The 17,730-nt window shown below is 44.0% G+C and overlaps 1 protein-coding gene and 1 pseudogene across 5 annotated transcripts in view; both read left to right on the top strand.

Annotated features, from left to right (window-relative positions):
- RNF212 (ring finger protein 212) overlaps positions 1 to 17,730 on the top strand; it is a 476,056-nt gene that overhangs the window by 412,424 nt on the left and 45,902 nt on the right. The window lies entirely within an intron of this gene.
- LOC134937627 (5S ribosomal RNA) lies at positions 942 to 1,060 on the top strand (annotated as a pseudogene).

Here is a 17,730-nt window from a genome sequence, read left to right as displayed (position 1 = left end):
AGATGCCTGAAGTAGGTATCCAAGGAATTTATGTAGTTGGTGGTGTTCCCAGAGTCAATGGTGCGTATCGATATGGCTTAAGAGAAAAAGAGAGACTCTGTGTTGGGGCACTCTTAATATAATAAAACTTAACTTTTAATTGAACATGGTAAAAGGATTGTACACAAATATACACACAAAGAGAAGGTTTAAAATTTCACCTCCATATCCAATGTCATCAATTCTTAATCAAGTAGAAGTGAGTACACTCAGAGAACTAAATGTTCTTAGCGACAATTTATGTAAGTACACTTAAGGTGAAGATATCAAAACAGAAATATCAAATGGATATCAGGTAAAATACCAATTAGGATATCAGTGAGTATCCAGAAAGGATAAAGGTAAGAAACAGTGGCACAGATCAAAGTAATTACGACTGTAGTAATAGTCCAATGTGTCGTGCCAACTGTAACATCATCTCCTGGTATAAGCTAATTACTGCGTATAGATCTGATGTAAAAAATGTTTAGTCTAAGAAGATAAAGAATTTGGTAGGAGTCAAAGGTTGCTCCAAACACTTCTGCTCTTCGCATTGGATAATTGATTTGGGTGCACTGCACTCACTGCTAATTGGAGTATTTGACATCTATTTTATTGTTATCTGTGAGTCTCACCTAGTACTTTCCAATTTTCCTATTTTCAATAGGCAAAGGTAACCCGCCTCTCTCATCCACTGTCCGCTATAAATCATATGACAGTGGACAGCAGAAGGCGGACCCCGAACCTATACATTTTCTTTTGTATCTGATTCATTTCAGTACTCTCTCATCCAAATGCCAGCCAACCACCTCTCTGAAATGCTACGGTAACAGAGAATCTGTGCATAAATATTGGACAGCAGAAGTACTTCTAATCTCGGTATGTGCCAATAACCATACACTCTCTCATTGCAACCATTGAGCAGTTACTGACATATTTCACTGGCTACGCCCAATCTCGTCTGATCTGGAAAGCAAAGCAGTGAAAAGCCCTATTAGTACCTAGATGGGAGACCTCTAGGGAATATTGGGTGCAGTAACATCACTCGTTATCCAATGCGAAAAGCAGAAGTGTTTGGAGCAACCTTTGATTCCTACCAAATTCTTTATCTATTTAGACTATACATTTTTGACATCAGATCTATACGCAGTAATTAGCTTATACCGGGAGATGATATTAATTATTTATTTATTTATTTATTAACAGTTTCTTATATAGCGCAGCATATTCCGTTGCGCTTTACAATTAGAACAACAGTAATAGAACAAAACTGGGTAAAAACAGACAGACATAGAGGTAGGAAGGCCCTGCTCGCAAGCTTACAATCTATAGGGAAATAGGCATAGATACACAAGGATAGATGCTACCTAATGCATAATGGTCCACCAGATTGCTAGGTTCTTAATGGGTTGTATGATGATACCCCACAAAGTTATCCAAGTGTCAGGAGGGTGTGAGACTAAAGAAAGACAAGATATGTGATGTTATGAATACTCTACAGAGGATGTAATTAGATAGGGAAGCACTGAAGGTTATGTGGGTGGGTCTGGAATTTGATAGGCTTGTCTGAAGAGGTGAGTTTTCAGGGAACGTTTAAAGGTTTGGAGACTAGAGGCGAGTCTTACTGTGCGTGGGAGGGCATTCCACAGAGTAGATCTTGTGCAGAGCGGAGAGATATTACAGTTGGCACGACACATTGGACTATTACTACAGTCGTAATTACGTTGATATGTGCCACTGTTTCTTACCTTTATCTTCACCTTAGGTGTACTTACATAAATTGTAAGTGTATCTGAGTGTACTCATTTCTACTTGATTAAGAATTTATGACATTGGATATGGAGGTGAAATTTTAATCCTTCTCTTTGTGTGTATGTGTACAAAACTTGTTCTATACGAGGAACAAGATGGCGGAAGCCATATGACTCATGAAGAGTCATCCTTCAGCACTCAGGAGAGGAAAAACCCCCTTGTGGAGGAAACCTCTGGGGACCCATGGCTGAAGGGCTGCCCTTCTCTTTAGGCATTAAGAGACTATGCAGAGTTTGCCCAGACCATTCGCCCACCCATTAACCTTGCATAACCCAGTCATCCCTTCTGTCGCCTCAAATCTGCAATTTTGACCTTTTACCCGGCCGGTGAAGAATGCACCTATACGTCGATGGTTAGAGAGTGAAAAAAGAGAGCAAGAATTGGACGGGGGAGGGCAGGGACACAGTCATAACCACCAGGGGTGTTTTCATATAGAGAAGACAGGTTAAGAAAGTTAGATTCCCTGTTTGACTCATCTACTGAAGTCCTCAATAGAGAGGAAGAAGACCTTGATTGTGTTCTTCAAAAATTAGAAAATGTGTTAATCAAGGAGAATAAACTTTGGTGGGAGGTGGTGACACTGGAGAAATACCTGGCAAGTAAACTTATTCCTAAGGGGCTCAAAATACAGAAACAGGCCAGTCTCTCCAGTGCCACAGAATCCTTTAAAGAAAGATGGGAAACCATTTTGGATGAATGTTCTGTGGCCTAGATGAATTTAATAGTTGAAGAAAGGAGAAAGGAACTTTCTCAGCTAGATGAGAAAATAAAAGAATATAAGAATTATGTGGCCCCTTTTAGTGATTTATCTGAATATAAGGAAAGAGAGAAGAAAATCACCATAAAAATAAAAAAATTAGAAGGAGAACTAGTTAATAAAAAATTGAATAAATTTATACGGGATAAGAAGGATAATTAATTTATCCCGTAATATATACGGGATAAAGGATGGCCAAAAAACAATTTGATTTGAATGAAAAACACCCAAAATCCATACAATTAGAAAGGAAACAACAAAGTAGCACTGGGTTAGAAAGGTCCATTAGAAGAGAACATCAGATAGTCAGGAAGAACTGAAAGAAAAATATACAAATCTTACAATAAACCCTACACAAGACCCCAATGGAAGCAGGATAAAGATAGAAATTGGGGAAATGAGGACCGTTGGAAAAGGAGAGAATCTTATAGAGGGCAGGAACAAAATATGGGACGTAATAGGCCCCTATGGAGAATGAATAATAGATTCCAGGAGTCAGATCAAGAAGTTGTTTCCCCTTTTTTAGGGAGAACCCGGAATTTCAGGCAGGAAAGGTAAAAAAGAACCCACAGGGAACGAGAGGAGGAACAAAAAAACATAAGAGGAGGAGTGGGAAGAGAAAAGTAAAAACAGTCCCCACATTAAGAGAAACCTCAACCCTAGATATACCACCTAAGGAATTGGGTAAGGTTAATATCTTTAATTTGAGTAGTCACATGTTGCTAGAAGAAGAGCGAACCCTTTTAGAAAAGGGATTGAAATTTGCGCCTTCAACAAAAATAGACCCCTTTGATATTTTCATTGATACCCAAAAATTCATTAGAAAACTTACTTTAAAAAAATTTCATAAGAACAAATCTAACAATAATGAGAATTTCGATGACGTTACAGAATCAAAATTTAGACCTAAGTCTATTTTTTATCCTACCTACCTTAAGGGGAATTTTTTGGAAATTTTCAATGCATTGGTTAATGAAGATTTGAGAAGACTACAAAATTCACATATCTCATATAATCTAACTTTCAAAGAAAGAAGGGCATTAAAAGCATTAAGAGGAAATACCGAGTTAATTATCAAACCCACGGACAAAGGAGGGGGAGTAGTTCTGTTAGATAAGAAGATATATGAGGTGGAAATCTATAGACAATTAGGGGATGAAACTACATATAAGAAAATGAGAGGTAACCCCACAAAGAAGATATCACTTCAAATGAAGGAACTTATAGAAAAATATTTTAAAAAGGGAGTACTCACTGATGCTGAATCTAAATTTTTGTTCATTGAAAATCCAGTTGTTCCAAATATATATGTATTACCCAAAATACACAAGAGCCTTACTAATCCTCCCGGACGACCGATTGTGTCCGGGATTGGCTCAGCAACTGCTAATCTATCCCAATGGATTGATTCCCAATTACAAGGTTTTGTGTCCTTAAATCCTTCACATTTAAAGGACACTAGGGATACTATAGAATTTTTAGATGATATATCCTGGAGGGAAGATTACTGGTTAATAACCGCTGACGTTAGTTCGCTATATACTATCATTACACATCAGCAAGGTATTCATGCAGTGAAAAAGGTATTAAATAGATCCTCCCTAGAAAAATCTTTACAAAATCTAATAATTGAAGGTGTTGAATTTATCTTAAACAACAATTATTTCTTGTTTAAAGATGAATACTTTATCCAAAGGAAGGGTACCGCCATGGGCACCAGGTTCGCCCCGAGTTACGCAAATATATTTATGGGTGTACGGGAGGAGGAAAAAGTATGGTCCAACAACCCATTTGGGGCGAACCTGGTGTCATGGTGACGATACATAGATGATATCATTTTCATTTGGAGAGGGGATAGGTCCCTCCTAGATGATTTTTGTAGCTATCGTAATTCCAATGAACAGAATATTATTCTTAGCTATAATATCAGTGCTCAAGAAGTAAATTTTCTAGATCTTAGTATATATATTGAAGAAGGCCGTATTAAAACGAGGAATTTTGTAAAGGACACAGATTCCAGGTCATATATACATAAGGATAGTTGTCACCATCAAAATTGGTTGAACTCTATACCACTAGGGCAGTTTAAAAGACTCAGACGTAACTGCACTGATGATAACACCTTTTCAGAACAAGCCAATGAAATGAAAAATAATTTCTTAATGTGTGGCTATGAAGAAGAAAGGGTGACACATTCCTTGGAGACTGTGTCTGAAACAAGTAGGGATGTCCTACTCCAAAAAAGAGGACCATTAGAGAAGAATAATGATAAATTCAAATGGGCGTTTATTACCCAATACACAACACAACATAAAAAAGTAGAGAGGATCTTGAAAAAGCATTGGTATTTACTGAAGAAAGACCCGGTAATTGGGAATGTTCTTCCTGACTCACCTGTTTGTATATTTCGCAGGGCACCCAATTTAAAAACGGAGCTGGTAAATAGTGTCCATCCTAGCTCCCCTAAAATGTCTACAACACTGTCAAAAGGTTTTTACAGATGTATAAATTGCATAGGCTGTAAGAATGTAAAAAATAATTTTGGAAATAAAAAAGAGAAAGTGATAATCAATGAAAAAGAGTGTAAAATTGGGGAATTCATAACATGCAATTCCACAAATGTATTATATGGTATAGAGTGTTCGTGTAATCTCTTTTACATCGGCAGAACGAGTAGACAGTTAAAAGTAAGGGTGGGAGAACACCTACGGAATATCAGAAAAGGAGTAGAGACGCATGCTCTGTCAAATCACTTTAAAGAAAAACATAATTGTGATGTGAATCAAATAAAGAATTTCTATGGCCTGAAAAGGATCACTTGTGATCCAAGAAAGTGACATTAATAAAAAAAAATAGCAAAAAGTGAGATGCGGATGATACATCAATTCGAAACCCTTGCACCCAAGGGAATTAACAAGGATTTCAAATTTAAATGGTTTCTGTAGAATAGGGATCATATGTCCTCTTCTTCACTTCTTGTTCTGTCTACTTTCTGTTTTTACTTTTTTATTCAGCTTGAATGCTTTAATTACCCCAAAAAATTATATGTCCATGGAGAAATTATAAAGGTGTTTCTGCTAGTAATATGTTGTTTATTAATTTAAGGAATACTTAATCACAACGATTCCGGTTTTTGATGTTTAAGAAATCATGAACATGGATCCCGCCTTCCTGTTTGAAATTTTGCTCTATCTAACGCATCGACTATATGGAAGTAAACACCATTGGGGATGGATTACAAGGTGGAACTATAACGACTGAGCCGATAAAGACGGGGAAAAATCACTGGGGATGCGCGATCTACTTCCGGTTAGGATATGACGTCGTGGGAGTTGCGGAACGTCACTTCCGGTTAATGATACGGCGTCGATTTACCAGACGATGGAGGGCGGGAAAACAAAACATTTATATAATCCGGAATGGACTTTTATAGAGAGGATTTTATGCCTATAGATATAGGAATAGGGAAAGGTTAGAAGATCCGTGTCTAGTTTTAGGGATAACCATAGGTTTTATGAGAGGGGTATAAAATCCCTGGGATGTTTGTCCTCCATACACCTTGACAAACATACCTGAGTGTATTGAAACGCGTTGGTGAGGAGGGGCACTGCAAATGGAGGACCACTACCGAGGACGAAGGACTTTTTTCCAGGGACGCCTGAGGTCTTTTCAGTAATCCTGTGATAAAGTCTACTCTATATGGTAGACCATTCCATCCGGTAGGAGTCCTGTATTTGCAGTTTTAACAACTTGGCCAATTTTAAGCTGTTTTGTCTACTTATTGTTAGTAGACCACCTATAAAGGTGGAAAGCTAATTTTATTTCTCTTACGTCCTAGAGGATGCTTGGGACTCCGTAAGGACCATGGAGTATAGACGGGCTCCGCAGGAGATAGGGCACCTAAAAAAAACTTTGACTATGGGTGTGCACTGGCTCCTCCCTCTATGCCCCTCCTCCAGACCTCAGTTAGATCTTGTGCCCAGAGGAGAATGGGTGCACTGCAGAGAGCTCTCCAGAGTTTTCTGTGGAAAAATAATTTTGTTAGGTTTTTTATTTTCAAGGAGTCCTGTTGGCAGCAGGTCCCCGCATCGTGGGACCGAGGAGAGAGAAGCAGAGCTGGCTTGTCAAGTTGGGCACTGCTTCTAAGGCTACTGGACACCATTAGCTCCAGAGGGAGTTGGAACACAGGTCTCACCTGGGGTTCGTCCCGGAGCCGCGTCGCCGTCCTCCTCACAGATGCCGAAGATAGAAGCCGGATAGAGAAGGCAGAAGACATCTTAGGCGGCAGAAGACATCAGATCTTCATGAGGTAAGGCGCGCAGCGGTAAGCAGCGCGCCATTACTCCCAGTCACACACACACAGAGCAGCACTGAAGGGTGCAGGGCGCAGGGGGGGGCGCCCTGGGCAGCAATAAACCTCACATTTTGGCACAAATACAGTTGGATTAGACTGCGGAGGCAGTAAATCTATGATCCCCCGCCATTTTATTGAAAAATCACTGGGACCGAAGCCCGCCGTCGGGTGGGCGGGGCTTGATCCTCAGCACTAACCAGCGCCATTTTCTCCACAGAAGCTGCATGAAGAAAACGCTGGCTCCCTGGTCTCTCCCCTGCTGAACATCACAGGCTGGAAAAAAGAGGAGGGGGGCACATTAGTGACGCAGTGAGTGGGAATTGGCATAATATATATAAAAAAGCGCTATCTGGACATATTTTTTCCAGTGTTTTTAAGCGCTGGTGTGTGCTTACATACTCTTTCTCTGTCTCTCCTTAAGGACCTGGTTGGGGTTTTGTCCCCTTATAGGTTAATCCCTGTGTGTGTGGGGTGTCGGTACGTGTGTGTCGACATGTCTGAGGCAGAAGGCTTCTCCAAGGAGGAGGTGGAGCAAATGAGTGGTGTGTCCCCGTCGGTTGTGCCGACTCCAGATTGGATGGACATGTGGCATATGTTGAATGCAAGTGTGGCATCTTTACATAAAAGGCTTGATTAGGGGGGACATCAGGGGGTCAATCCTCAGATTGGACCGACTCACAGGGCCCGTCGGGGTCTCAAAAGCGTCCCTTAACACAAGACACTACTACCGACACGGATTCTGATTCCAGTGTCGACTATGACGAAGTAAAATTGCACCCTAGGGTGACTAAAACCATTCAGTGTATGATTGTGGCAATAAGGGATGTGTTGCATATTGTGGATGAACCCTCGGTCCCCGACACAAGGGTACACATGTTTAAGGAAAAGAAACAGATTATTAACTTTCCCACATCTCATGAATTAAATGAATTCTTTTGAAAAGCTTGGGAGACTCCGGATAAGAGACCGCAGACCCCCAAAAGAATTTATATGGCATACCCTTTCCCTAAGCAGGACAAGGAGATTTGGGAATCACCCCCCACTGTGGACAAGGCCCTGACGCACTTGTCCAAGAAAGTGGCGCTACCGACTCCTGACACAGCGGCCCTTAAGGACCCTGCAGATCGCAGGCAAGAAACTACCTTAAAGGGTATTTATTCTCAGACGGGTGCTGTGCTAAGACCGACAATTGCGTCGGCATGGGTGTGTAGCGCAATTGCAGCTTGGACAGATGAGCTGACAGATCAATTTGATAATATGGATAAGGATACTATATTCCTAACTCTAGGCCATATTAAAGACGCAGTCTTATTTATGATCCAAAGGGACATTGGATTGCTAGCTTCTAGGGCCAATGCCATGTCTGTCTCAGCGAGAAGATCCTTATGGACTCGCCAATGGACGGGTGATGCGGATTCCAAGAAACATATGGAAGTACTACCCTATAAGGGGGATGTATTGTTTGGGGATGGGCTGACGGACCTGGTTTCCACAGCTACAGCAGGTAAATCAAATTTTTTACCATATATTCCCCAACAGCAAAAGAAAGTAACACCCTATCAGATGCAGTCCTTTCGGTCGCACAAGTCCAAAAGAGGTCGGGGATCCTCTTTCCACTCCAGAGGTAAGGGCAGAGGCAAGAGAGCACCTGATTCGGCAGGTGCCCAGGAACAAAAGTCCTCCCCGGTTGCTCCAAAACCCACAGCATGACGCTGGGGCTCCCCTGAGGGAGTCCGCACCGGTGGGGGCACGTCTTCGACTTTTCAGTCAGGCCTGGGTCAGTTCGGACCTGAATCCCTGGGTGTTGGAAATAGTTTCCCAGGTTTACAAATTGGAATTCGAGGAGGTGCCCCCGCGCCGATTTTTCAAATTGGCCCTACCAGCTTCCACATCGGAAAGGGATGTAGTGTTAGCTGCAATTCAAACGCTGTGTATACAGCAAGTGATAATCAAGGTTCCCCTGCACCAGCAGGGAAGAGATTACTACTTAACCCTATTTGTGGTCCCGAAACCGGACGGTTCGGTCAGACCTATTTTGAATCTGAAATCCCTAAACCTGTACATAAAAAGATTCAAATTCAAAATGGAATCTCCCAGAGCGATAATAGCCAACATGGAGGAGGGGGAGTTTATGGTGTCTCTGGACATAAAGGATGTGTACCTTCATGTCCCCATATATGTCCCCATCAGGAATACCTGAGATTCGCTGTACAGGATTGTCATTACCAATTTCAGACGTTGCCGTTTGGACTCTCCACGGCCCCGAGGATTTTCACCAAGATAATGGCGGAAATGATGGTGGTCCTGCGCAAGCATGGAGTCACAATTATCCCATACTTGGACGATCTCCTGATAAAAGCGAGATCAAGGGAGAAATTGCTGAGCAGTGTAGCGCTCTCTCTGAGAGTGCTCCAGCAACACGGTTGGATTCTAAATCTACCGAAGTCACAGTTGATTCCGACTACTCGGCTACCGTTCCTAGGTATGATACTGGATACGGAACAAATGAAGGTCTTTCTCCCAATAGAGAAAGCCCAAGACATCCAGAACATGGTCAGAGACCTGCTAAAACCGAAAAGGGTGTCAGTTCACCAATGCACTCGAGTTCCGGGGAAAATGGTGGCGGCCTACGAGGCCATTCCCTTCGGAAGGTTCCATGCAAGGACTTTTCAATGGGACCTTCTGGACAAGTGGTCCGGGTCCCATCTGCACTTACATTGGAAAATAACTCTGTCCCCAGGGACCAGAGTGTCCCTCCTGTGGTGGTTGCAAAGTGCTCACCTCCTGGAGGGTCGGAGGTTCGGAATTCAGGATTGGATCCTGGTTACCACGGACGTGAGCCTCCGAGGATGGGGAGCGGTCACACAGGGAAAACATTTTCAGGGGCTTTGGTCAGACCAGGAGTCCTGTCTACACATCAATGTGTTGGAACTCAGGGCCATTTACAACGGCCTTCGACAAGCGGAGAGTTTTCTTCAAAACCTACCGGTTCTGATTCAATCAGACAATGTCACAGCAGTGGCTCATGTGAACCGCCAAGGCGGGACAAGAAGCAGAGTCGCGATGGCGGAAGCCACGAGGATCCTTCGGTGGGCGGAAAATCATGTAAGCGCTCTGTCGGCTGTCTTCATTCCGGGAGTGGACAACTGGGAAGCAGACTTCCTCAGCAGACAGGATCTCCATCCAGGAGAGTGGGGACTTCATCAAGAAGTCTTTGCAGACGTAACACGTCTTTGGGGAACTCCTCAAATAGACATGATGGCGTCACGCCTCAAAAAAAAAACTTTGGAGGTATTGCGTCAGGTCTCGGGACCCTCAGGCAGTAGCAGTAGACGCTCTGGTAACACCGTGGGTGTTCAAATCGGTCTACGTGTTTCCTCCTCTTCCTCTCATCACAAAAGTGTTGAGGATCATAAGACGAAGAAGAGTACAGACGATACTCGTTGTCCCAGACTGCCCTCGAAGGGCCTGGTACTCGGATCTACAAGAGATGCTCACAGGAGATCCCTGCCCTCTTCCTCTGAGGGAAGACCTGTTGCAGCAGGGGCCCTGTGTATTTCAAGACTTACCGCGGTTACGTTTGACGGCATGGCGGTTGAACGCCGAATCCTAGCGAAAAAGGGGATTCCGGAAGAGGTCATCCCTACTTTAATAAAGGCTAGGAAGGAGGTGACGGTAAAACATTATCACAGTATCTGGCGAAAGTATGTGTCTTGGTCATCTGGGTCGTCTTCTCCACTTCCTACAGACAGGAGTGGAGATGGGCCTGAAATTAGGCTCTGTTAAGGTACAGATTTCGGCCCTCTCAATTTTCTTTCAAAAGGAATTGGCTTCTCTTCCAGAAGTCCAGACGGTTGTAAAGGGAGTGCTGCACATCCAGCCCCCTTTTGTGCCTCCAGTGGCACCATGGGACCTGAACGTGGTGTTGCAGTTCCTAAAATCACACTGGTTTGAACCGCTTAACAAGGTTGAGTTGAAATTTCTTACCTGGAAGGTGGTCATGTTGTTGGCCTTAGCATCAGCAAGGCGAGTGTCAGAATTGGCGGCTTTGTCACACAAGAGCCCCTACTTGATTTTTCATGTGGATCGAGCTGAATTGAGGACACGTCCGCAATTTTTGCCTAAGGTGGTTTCTTCATTCCATATGAATCAACCTATTGTGGTGCCTGTGGCTACAAGTGACCTGGAGGATTCCAGATCCCTGGATGTAGTCAGGGCCTTAAAAATGTATGTAGCCAGGACGGCTAGAATTAGGAAAACAGAGGCTCTGTTTGTCCTGTATGCGGCCAATAAGATTGGCACTCCTGCTTCGAAGCAGACTATTGCTCGCTGGATCTGTAATACGATTCAGCAGGCTCACTCTACGGCTGGATTGCCGGTACCAAATTCGGTTAAGGCCCATTCCACTAGGAAGGTGGGCTCTTCTTGGGCAGCTTCCCGAGGCGTCTCGGCATTACAACTTTGCCGAGCGGCGACTTGGTCGGGGTCAAACACTTTTGCTAAATTCTACAAGTTTGATACCCTGGCTGATGAGGACCTCATGTTTGCTCAGTTGGTGCTGCAGAGTCATACGCACTCTCCCGCCCGATTGGATGCTTTGGTATAAACCCCATGGTCTTTACGGAGTCCCCAGAATCCTCTAGGACGTAAGAGAAAATAAGATTTTAAACCTACCGGTAAATCTATTTCTCCTGGTCCGTAGAGGATGCTGGGCGCCTGTCCCAGTGCGGAAACTCTGCAAGACTTGTATATAGTTGTTGCTTACGTAAGGGTTATGTTACAGTTGACATCGGTCTTGGACCGTTACTGTTGTTTGTTCATACTGTTAACTGGTTATGTATGTTCCAAGTCACATGGTATGATTGGTGTGGGCTGGTATGAATCTTGCCCTTGGATTGCTAAATCCTGCCTTGTATTGTCCATCTCCTCTGGGCACAGTTCTCTAACTGAGGTCTGGAGGAGGGGCATAGAGGGAGGAGCCAGTGCACACCCATAGTCAAAGTTCTTTTTAGGTGCCCTATCTCCTGCGGAGCCCGTCTATACCCCATGGTCCTTACGGAGTCCCCAGCATCCTCTACGGACTAGGAGAAATAGATTTACCGGTAGGTTTAAAATCTTATTTTTTGTTTGTGGAAAAATAAATGTTATGGTTTTACACTATGGCGGTGATTTTCTGTTTCCACATGTGACATCCGGAGGAGGTACTGTCGGAAGGTTTTGAGGGAAGGTTTCGTTAAGAGGAGGAATTGAATGGGATAATCCTGAGTCTCAGATGTGCTTTTTTGTCTATCACTAACCTGGTAGACAAATCTAAGGGTACGAGTTTCCTCATAAAAAACTTCTAAGAAATGCCATAGAGATATAACACTATATTGTATTTCTGTCTCCTTTTGAGGTCATATAAATCCTCTGAAAGATCATTGGGAGACTCCTCAAATCATATAAGTATTCTCTGTGTGCGCTATTCTGTGTGGAGGTTTTCTATTTCTGTTTGTTCTTTATTTGTGAAGTGTTGGTGGAACTTCATTTCCTTCACTAAGAAAAGCAGCCACGTGTGCGCAATTGTGACTTTCTGCTTATATCTGTCTACAACTGTATACCACTCTCGCCGTGGCTACATCTTACCACGATTGCGCCTTGTTACATCTGGATGTCTAAGACGCACGTGCACCCCATTCGCATGAATAGGAGTGGCAAAAAAGCTGCATCTCGGCACGGCTAGGCGTCACGCCGAGGTTGCACGTTTACCATGATCGGCATGGCTACATCCAGAGGCGGAACTACTAGCAGTGCAGCCGGTGCGTTGCACCGAGGCCCACCACAATTGAGGGTCCCGAAGCCAGTGGCAATGGCATTACCACCAGTACCAATAATGAGTCACTCTGACTCATTATAATACGCCGGCCACGGGCATTAACAATGAGGGAGGAGGCTTTTAGCAAGAGGCAAGAAGAGAGGATGGGGGACGCACTCCTCCCCGCCTCTTGCTGCCTCCTCCTCTGGACCATCCGTCGGCTGATAGGAAGAACTACCCTGTTCGTGCCGGGTGCGCAAGATTTTGGTGTCCGATCCCCGGTGGGAGCAGGCTGACACATGACACCCCTAATGTCACTGAGCCAGCCCTGGTAGTCACCGGACCCTCTAGCCAACCCTACTATCACTTTGAACAGGTAGCTGGGCTGGCGGTTTGGGTGTCGAGTATGGGGAGGGGGGGGGGGGGGGGGGTGTCGGGGGTATATAGAGCACTGTCCTCAACCTCCTCTGGTAATACTTGTGCCTGTGTTTACAGGGCACGGTCCATACATACTGGCATCGAAGTAGCCATCAAAATAACAGACAGGTGTGAGTCTATATACACTGTATGCTGTGGCTGCTGTGTCTTTATTATTTGTGATTTACATACAAGTCCCTCAAAGTGCTGCCTCGGTCTGTCCAGTAATGTGTTTTTTTGGATGGATGGCACCAGGGCTATTAGTGCAGTCAGACTGTCGAGTGCTGGTCCTGCTGCTTTATTCATATGTGTGTCTCTATATTTTTATTTATGTATATATATTAATATGTGTGTGTGTGTATATGTGTGTGTATGTATATATATATATATATATATATATATATATGGGATGTATTCATGTGATCGGCGGTCAGGAGACCGACGGTCACATGACCTCCCCCATCATCCCGCCCCCTCCCTATCCCCATTCCCACCTCGTGGGTGTCCACGACACCCATAGAGTGGGAACAGATGCGGTCACCACCGAGCCTGCAAGGGGCTTGCTGCACTCGCCCCCCACCGGGATCTCGGCGTCGGTATGCTGACCGCCGGTCAGCCATACCACACCCATATATATATATATATATATATATATATATATATATATATATATATATATATAGGTACTCCATATTGTTTTGTATATATATGTATTTGGACTTTTTTCATTCTCTTTCCTCCCATCTTCGTTTGTTATTCTCCCTATGATCCTCTTGTGTTCCGTGTGTTATTCCCTCTGTTATCCTCTTGTTCCCGTCTGTTATTCCCTCTGTGATCCTCTTGTTCCCGTCTGTTATTCCCTCTGTGATCCTCTTGTTTCCGTCTGTTATTCCCTCTGTGATCCTCTTGTTTCCGTCTTTTATTCCCTCTGTGATCCTCTTGTTTCTGTCTGTTATTCCCTCTGTGTTCCTCTTGTTTCCGTCTGTTATTCTCTCTGTGTTCCTCTTGTTCCCGTCTGTTATTCCCTCAGTGATCCTCTTTTTTCCGTCTGTGATCCTCTTGTTTCTGTCTGTTAATCCCTCTGTGTTCCTCTTGTCTCAGTCTGTTATTCCCTCTGTGTTCTTCTTGTTTCCGTCTCTTATTCCCTCTGTGTTCCTTTCGTTTCCGTCTGTTATTCCCTCTGTGTTCTTTTTGTTTGGGCCTTCAATCTGTCTACCCGTTTCCCCCCTGTATTCCTCCTGTCTCCCTCTGTGCCTCACAACCCCTCCTGTTCTATCCGATCTTTTCCATGCGAGGTTCGATGTGCGGTCGCATCTATTTTTTTGTGTGTGTCAGTATACAGCCGGTGTTGTGGAGGTGCCTTAGTTAAGGCCTAGTGAGAGAATTGGTGAGGGTGGGTGAGCAGAGATAGGTCAAGGGTGACTGGGGGTAGCCGGAAGAATATATTTTAATATGTGCAGGTGCACCTCACTGTAACAGCAGTGAAGCTTGCTACTAATTACATAGAATATAAAATGTTAATTTTATTGCGTGGGGAGGGTGGGGGTGCAGGGGGGCCCATTACATTTTGCTGCATCTGGGCCACCACTTGTTAGTTCCGCCCCTGGCTACATCTGTATATAGTATTGGATAAAAACCAAAGTAATGATTAAAGCACAATATAATTCTCTTACACCTCTGCACATTAATAAAAATGGAACAGCCTACACTACTGACACGCTGGGATTTAGGCAGGCAGAGAGAGAGTAAAGGATTTATGCGCAGATTTATCAAGCATTGGAGAGTGATAAATTGCACAGTGATAACCTACCAACCAATCGGCTCCTAACTGTCATGTTATAGACTGTGTTTGAAAAATGACAACTAGGAGCTGATTGGTTGGTACTTTATCACCATGCAATTTATCACTCTCCAAGGCTTGATAAATCTTGGCATTAATTTGCAACATTATAGGCTTACTAAACAACTCCAAGTAGATGTCATAGGTGCGGTAGCACATAAAGGATTTCATTAGGAACATTATAGGCAGAAAGCTCTCTTCAAATATCTCCAATAACCCATTTACTGCTGCTTGTGGTTGTTACGTAACGGCACTGTCCTAGTAGGTGTGTGAGTTTGTTTTTATCCAATACTATGCTGTCCCCAAGGTCATAAGTCATATATTATAGTAGTCATGCTAAAAGCCTGCCGACGAACTAAACTGCCCTTATCTTTGTCCAGTCACTAACCTTCTGCCAGTGTGCTGTGCCGTGCCAGGCCAGGCCTCTGGAGGTATATGCCAGAGACAGCAACAGCACAGCCTTGATATAGGCAGTTGCTATTATGACATCACAGCATAAACTCACACACCACACCAGACTGACCAAGACTGGTTATTTCTGGTTTGAGGCCCCTTTTGTCTTTTACATGACTGACCTAAGGGAAATGTGATTTCACTTCTTTTATTTAAAACTATTACATTCAGATCATAATATTATGTATTACTAGCGTTTGCCCGTGGCTTTGCTCGTGTCGATGTCTGTTATTGCTCAGCAGAACTAATTTTACAAAGACAGTAGTAGTAGTTAATATATTGTGATATATATTTTATATTGTACACATTGATCACAAAATTTATTTGTAAACAATATTTGCAGTTTTTCTTCGCGGACTAACACAAAAAGATGCTTGGGGCTACTAACACGTGAGCAAGCCACGTAAATCTGCCCATGGGAGAACCAGCTGATCCTAAGATCTACGCCTGCAGCCCTGAGTGTTTGTCCCTGTGACTTGTTGATCGTCAAAAGTGATGGGGATAAGGGGTATACGTGGTATAAACACAGTCTCACTTACACCACATGCCATTAGAATCTCTGCCTCAATTAGGTTCCTCTGCAAAGCAGTCACTTTAAGTTGGGTTCTGTTGTATGTTGCATGACCGGAACACCAACTTTCAGTACGCTGGAAGTCCAGATGCACTAAGGGCCTAATTCAGACCGGATCGTAGCAGCAAATTTGTTAGCAGATGGGCAAAACCGTGGGCCTAATTCAGACCTGATCGCTAGGCTGCGTTTTCGTACAGTCTGCGATCAGGTCTGAACTGCGCATGCGTATGCACCACAATGCACAGGCATGTCGGTCCGCAGCGACAGGGAGCACCAGGCAGCGATGGGATGGTGCGAGAAAAGCGATCGCACGGGCGATCGCAAGGTGACTGACAGGAAGAGGCCGTTTCTGGGTGGCAACTGACCGTTTAGAGGAGTGTCCGGAAAAACGCAGGAGGGACCAGGCGTTTGAAGGGAGGATTTCTGACATCAGCTCCGGCCCCGATCATCGCACTGGAAGAGTAAGTCCTGGTCTGTGCAGAGACTGTTTAAACTTCTGTTTGTGCAGCTCTCCTGCACATGCGATCGCACCCTTGCACAGCGATTTTCCCCTCCCCCTGTAGACAGCGACTATCTGATTGCAGGGATGCAAAAAACGCACCCTAGCGATCAGGTCTGGATTAGTTAGGGGAAGAAATGGGTGCAGATGCACTATACAATCATTACTATAAATTACAGTATATAATATACTAAGAGGTTGTTAGCATATAATTGGCCAGTGATACGGGCTTGCTCACCGCGTCGAGGTCACCTCTATCGACCAAGTCCCTAACACTTTTGGGGTTCACACTGGGACGCAGGGCACCCCCAAATCAGCCCAGCCATGAACCCCCCCAAGGCATCACACTAGTGGAAAATCGTGAGGTGTAATAAAGTATAAGAGAAGCATAGGTAGTTACGGAGTGTAGAAAGTGTTTTAAAATTAGATATAAAGTGGGTGAAAAAATTACATGGATAAAATGACACACTTAGGAGGTAGTGAAAAAATAGTGACTATAAGTGTTAGGGTGTGATGCCCTGGAGTGGCCCAGACAGAACAGTTCAGGGGACCCCACGTCCCAATGCTTACCCCCAAATAGACTGACACTGTATGAAAATAATAGGACTTACTTTGTATTACGCCTGAATCATTGATGTGCAGTCAGATGTAGGTCCCTGCTTAAAATCAGTTTGGTAGGTGGGGGAGGGGTGCTAGTCAGAATGAAGTAATCTCAGACTTCAGGTGTGTATTTATACACATAGTATAGACTATACAGAGGAAATGGGTCTAGACTGCACACCCTAGTGGTTGTAATGAAAGGTGCTATCTGCTGAGATTTTATGGTAATACAGGGGAAGAAATGGGTGCAGATGCACTATACAATCATTACTATAAATTACAGTATATAATATACTAAGAGGTTGTTAGCATATAATTGGCCAATGATACGGGCTTGCTCACCGCGTCCAGGTCACCTCTATCGAGCAAGTCCCTAACACTTTTGGGGTTCACACTGGGACGCAGGGCACCCCCAAATCAGCCCAGCCATGAACCCCCCCAAGGCATCACACTAGTGGAAAATCGTGAGGTGTAATAAAGTATAAGAGAAGCATAGGTAGTTACAGAGTGTAGAAAGTGTTTTAAAATTAGATATAAAGTGTGATGCCTTGGGGGGGTTCATGGCTGGGCTGATTTGGGGGTGCCCTGCGTCCCAGTGTGAACCCCGATAGAGGT

The sequence above is a fragment of the Pseudophryne corroboree genome, chromosome 6, assembly GCF_028390025.1.
Source record: "Pseudophryne corroboree isolate aPseCor3 chromosome 6, aPseCor3.hap2, whole genome shotgun sequence".
NCBI classification, from domain to species: Eukaryota; Metazoa; Chordata; class Amphibia; order Anura; family Myobatrachidae; genus Pseudophryne; species Pseudophryne corroboree.
This window is presented reverse-complemented; position numbering and strand designations above follow the sequence as displayed.